At 47.6% G+C, this 5,156-nt stretch overlaps 1 protein-coding gene across 1 annotated transcript in view; it reads right to left on the reverse strand.

The window, feature by feature from the left end:
- The window catches only part of PRR14L (proline rich 14 like), a 66,571-nt gene extending 61,861 nt beyond the window's left edge, over nucleotides 1-4,710 (reverse strand). The window contains exon 1 of the mRNA XM_008061533.2: nucleotides 4,572-4,710. The gene's annotated coding sequence lies outside the window, so the exon portion shown is untranslated. The remainder of the gene's footprint in view (nucleotides 1-4,571) is intronic.
- Nucleotides 4,711-5,156: the final 446 nt, after the last annotated feature.

Genomic DNA, 5,156 nt, shown 5'->3' on the forward strand with positions numbered 1-5,156 from the left:
ATTAGCTGGGTGTGGTGGCACATGCCTGTAGTTCCAGCTACTTGGAAGGCTGAGGTGGAAAGATCACCTGAGCCCAGCAGCAGGCTGAGGCTGCAGTGGCCGTGAGCATGCCTGGGTGACAAAGTGAGACTCCAACTCAAAACAAACAAAAAAAGAGGTAGAACTAGATCTCTACATAGAAAGCTGCCTGGTAATTTTTTTTTAACTAAATAAAAATCATGACTCTTGTTTTGGCAAAATAGATACACATGTAGGAAAAAGAATATAAACCAAATTAACAGTGTTACCTTGGACAATGGGATCACCAATGACTAATCTGTATGTTATACCTTTTTTGGAGAGGGGGAGGGAGTCTCTGTCACCCAGGCTGGAGTGCAGTGGCACGCTCACAGCCATCACAGCCTCGACATGCTGGGCTCAGGTGATCCTTCTGCCTCAGCCTTCCAAGTAGCTGGAACCACAGGTGTGCACTACCACGCACAACTAATTTTTGGATTTATTGTAGAGATGAAGTCTCACCATGTTGCCCAGGCTGGTCTTGAACCCCTGAGCTCAGGCAATTCTCTTGCCTCTATCTTCTAAAGTGCTAGGATTATAAGCGTGAGTCACCATGCCTGGCCCTCCATTTTTTTTTTTTAAACAGTGAGTATCTGTTACTTATGTTAAAAAAATGTTTTGTTTTTTTTTTGAGTTGGAGTCTTACTCCGTCACCTGGGCTAGAGTGCAGTGGCACGCTCATGGCCACCCCAGCGTTGACCTGCTGGGCTCAAGCAATCCTTCCACCTCAGCATTCCAAGTAGCTGGAACTACAGACACACACTACCGTCCCCAGCTAATTTTTTTATTTATTGTAGAGATGAGGTCTTGCCAAGTTGCCCAGACTGTTCTTGAACCCGTGTGCTTAGGCAATCCCCTCACCTCAGCCTCCCAAAGTGCTGGAATTACAGGCTTGAGCCACTGTGCCCAGTCAAAAAATATTTTTAAGCATTATTTCCCAAGACCCAAATACATAGCAATTAAAACAAACAAAAAAACCGGCAAGCATATTAGCCCTTCATTTCAGCAGTTATTTTCCACTGTTAGTTCTCTGCCTCAATTATGAAAGTTTTTTTGTTTGTTTGTTTTGTTTTTTTTGAGTTGGAGTTTCACTCCGTCACCCTGACTGGAGTGCAGTGGCCGCTCCCGGCCACCGCAGCCTCGACCCACTGGGCTCCGGTGATCCTTTCGCCTCAGCCTTCGGAGTAGCCGGAATTACAGGTGCGCGCTACCACGCCCAGCTGATTTTTGATTTATTGTAGAGAGGAGGTCTCGCCAAGTTGCCCAGGCGGGTCTCGAACCCGCAGGCTCAGGCAATCCACTCACCTCAGCCTCCCAAAGGCACAGGATTACAGGCTGAGCCACCGAGCCCGGCTATGAAAAATTTTTTTTTCATTAATATGCTAAATAAACTTGAAGTAAGGGAAAGAGTAACATGCTTATAAAATGTAGGTAGGAATTCATAGCTTAATCCTTCCTAATGATTTTTTTTTTTTTTTTTGAGTTGGAGTCGCCCTCTGTCACCCAGGCTGGAGTGCAGTGGCACGCTCACAGTCATCGCAGCCTCAACCTGCTGGGCTCAGGTGATCCTTCCACCTCAGTCTTCCAAGTAGCTGAATCTACAGGCATGTGCCAACATGCCAGCTAATTTTTTGATTTACTATAGAGACAAAGCCTCATCAAGTTGCCCAGGCTAGTCTCGAACCCCCGGGCTCAGGTAATCCTGTCACCTCAGCCTCCCAAAGTGCTGGGATTACAGGCCTGAGTCACCACACTCAGTCTTCTAATGACTTATAATTGACCTACTGGATGAGGACACCAGATAATTATTTAGTTTGAGATATAAGTAAAAGGTACATCATAGATTTATGAATGACTCTTGCCAGCTGCTACTGGCTTGTTATCCTTACTATAACACAAATAAGTACTGTGTTTGATTGCTGAGGAGATGGATTTATTACTGAACAAATGGCTGGTCTCCAAGACAGGAGACCAGGGTCCCTATCTTGCCTCAAGCTTCGGTGGTGCTTGGCCTAGAGTGTGTTAAGTGAAAGTTAAATGAACTTCCCTGGGCTTGTTTTTCACATGCTAATCAAAATAAGCTCAAAGGGTCTTGCCACCCATAAAAATCCCAAGACTCTAAAGGATAACTTTTCTATTTCTCTTTGTTGCAGCAAATCACACCTACAGACACCAACAATAGTGGTACAGAGCTCAAACTAATCCCCTCTGCAAGTACTCAAGGCATTTGAGGCAATTTAAGAACACTTTACATATAAAAAAGATAGAAAGCTTTTCTTTAGTGTACCTTCAGGTAATCAGGCAGTGCTAATTCCCATCCCACCAAAAAACAAAAACAGGAAGAAAAAATTAAAACGACCAGTGGATTAACATTGCAGCTCTCAATCTTATTAGAATATATTTTATAACACTAAAAACCTGACAAAGTGGCAAGTTTTACTTTAGTCAAACACTGCCCAGAAGAAAAGTTCAGGAGGTGCAAAATTTACAGCAAAAAGCAAAAAATAAAAATCAATTCAACCAAACAAAGAAAACAACAGAACAGAAAACCATGTGCTCCAATAATCCTGAGTCTGAAGGTCTCTCTTCCCTTTAATTCCAATGCAAAGGGACTGTTAATAACACTGGGTGCTGCCATGCTTGCATCAAGGAACAATACTCACAATAATAATCAGGCGCTCCTTTCACCTTGAGAAAGGGGTTTTCTTTCCCAAAGATTCAGACACAGTAGCCAATTCCTCCATGAGGGTGGAGAAAGGGGCCTCTTCTTGAAAAATAGAGAAAGAAGAATCTTTTAACAAGATCTCAGGACACCCCGAAAGTGAGGCAGGGAAGTTCATAAACTAAACAGGGCCCAGCACTTCAACTTGGAGTGTGCAGGAAATCTTAAAAGAAAGCATCAAGGACTATTTCCCTCTTCCTCCCTTTTTAGCATGCCAAAAAAAAAAAAAAAAAATCCCTGTGTCCCCATATGAGTGAAGCAGTGAAATGTTCCTGATTTCTGACAAAGGCTCCCTACATAAAAGATTTTCATCTCTTTCAAAGGAAGAGAAGAGTGTGCTACCCTAGAAGCACAGGAAAAGAGATCTCTCCTCAAAGGTACAGAATCTTACTTTTCTTGGGAGAGCAGAGGGAGGAAGGAAGAAGTCGATATTGCCCTTAGGGGGTGAGGGATGTGTAAATGGGAGAAAGTTGGGGTTTTTTGTTTTGTTTTGCGGGGGGTTGGTCACAGAGCAAGTCAGGGAAGTGGGAAAGGACATTTTAACCAGTTCAGAAAAAGAAGGGATAGCTTCTGTGGATAAAGGAAAGGCTGGATTCTGGCATCAGGATCCCACCCTCTTAAGAGTACAGACCTGTTTCCTAAAGCTAGGTCTTTTTTCCTGGTTATTTTTAATGAGGCCCTCTTTGTTAATTTGCAGAGTAGTGTATGGTAGGATCCAAGGAGAGTGGAAGAATCTCCTTCTCCCACCCCAGGGATGAGGGAAGTCTTCCTCTCCTGTGAGAAAGGATGGGTTCAATACTTGTGATGGGGGTGAGAAGGGCATGAATGAAAAAACTCCTTGTGTAAAATATTAGCTTTCTATTCTTTTTTTAAAATAAATTAAGTAATAATAATAGCAATCATTTGCCAAAAGCTTACTATGACTAAGCTTTACACAAATGCTCCCTTAGCCCTCATGACAATTTTAAGAGTATCCAAATTAAAAATGAACTGAGACTGAGAGAAGTTAAGTAATTAGTCAAGGTCACAAAGCTGTTTCGTGGGAGACACAGGCTTGCAACTACCACTCCAAAACCCATGCTTTTAATTGTGCAAGGGAAAGGAGCTCACCAAGAGATCTAAAGGGAAGAAGAGAAGCGAGGCTCCCTCAGTGGATATGATGGGGGGAGGGGGAGAAAGGCTGACTTCTGATACCATAAAGTAATTTCAGGGTCTTCCTCTCTATATCTTAGGGTGAAGGTGAAAAATAAAGGAGGAAGGAAGTCTCTCTTACAGGAAAGGAAGATTCCCTCTGACGCTTTTAAGCATAAGTTTGGAGTTTCACTCTTCTCCTTGGGAGTGCTAACCAACGTCGGGGAAAGGTCTAATTTAGGGGTTATCTCTTATCCCTCCTTAGGATAAATTCAGAATCCCCCTCTCGCACCCTGGAAGTGGGTCTTCCTCCGCTGACAAACGGATGGGAGCTGGAGAAGAGCGTCTGCTCACGACAAGGGGCGTCATTCTCTCCCCGAAGTTGGGGGAACCCTGTTGTATCGAGGTTGAAGAAGAGTCTCTCTCCCCCGCCAAAGCCATGACTCGGAGAAGCCGTTTTCCCAAGCGACGCGGGGCCTGGTCTCCTCCCTCTCCCTGGTCGTCCCGCCGCCCGCAGCGCAGCCTCCGTTCCTCTCAGCGCCCCGAGAGGGCGGGGGCGCCCGGGCTCCCCTTTAGCCAGCACCGACGGGCGGAGGGCCCCCTCAGGGCGGAGTGGGGCTGGGCGGCTACGCCCGAAGCCTTCCCCCTCCCGGCCTCTTACCCTGAGGCCTGCTCCGCGGCCCGCGCTCTCCCCGCCAGCCCGACCCCTGCAGCTGCAGCCGGGTCGCCGCCAAGTCTACCTGAGCTTACGGAGCCAAGGGAGCCTAGGGGCGCTCCGGCCGCTGTCGCCTCTTCGTCTCTATGGTCCCCTGCACTTCCTCATCCGGGGCCCGAGCCAGCCATGCGGACTCGCCCAAATCCCGCCCCCGCACCGCGCGCGCGCACGTCACCGCGCGGCTCTTCCCGCGTCGGACCTTCCGCCCTCTGCGAGCCCCAGCCTCCTTCAACCCCGCTCCTGCGGCTCAGACTCTTAAAGGGAAACACACCTTTGGCTCTGCTGCTGCCGAGCCGCGCGGGATCCAGTGCCTGTCTCCACTGGTACCACCCTGGTCCAGTCCACCGTTTTTCTGACCCGGACGGCTGCAACTCTAGAGGCCTCCCTGCCTCCACTCTGGCAGCCCAAGAGATTTTAAGATTAGTAGAGCTGCCGGGCTCGGTGGCTCAGCCTGTAATCCCGCGCCTTTGGGAGGCTGAGGTGGGTGGATTGCCTGAGCTCGCGGGTTCGTGACCCGTCTGGGCAACTTGA

Source organism: Carlito syrichta, unplaced genomic scaffold (assembly GCF_000164805.1).
Source record: "Carlito syrichta isolate Samal-C Ts95f unplaced genomic scaffold, Tarsius_syrichta-2.0.1 Scaffold305313, whole genome shotgun sequence".
NCBI classification, from domain to species: Eukaryota; Metazoa; Chordata; class Mammalia; order Primates; family Tarsiidae; genus Carlito; species Carlito syrichta.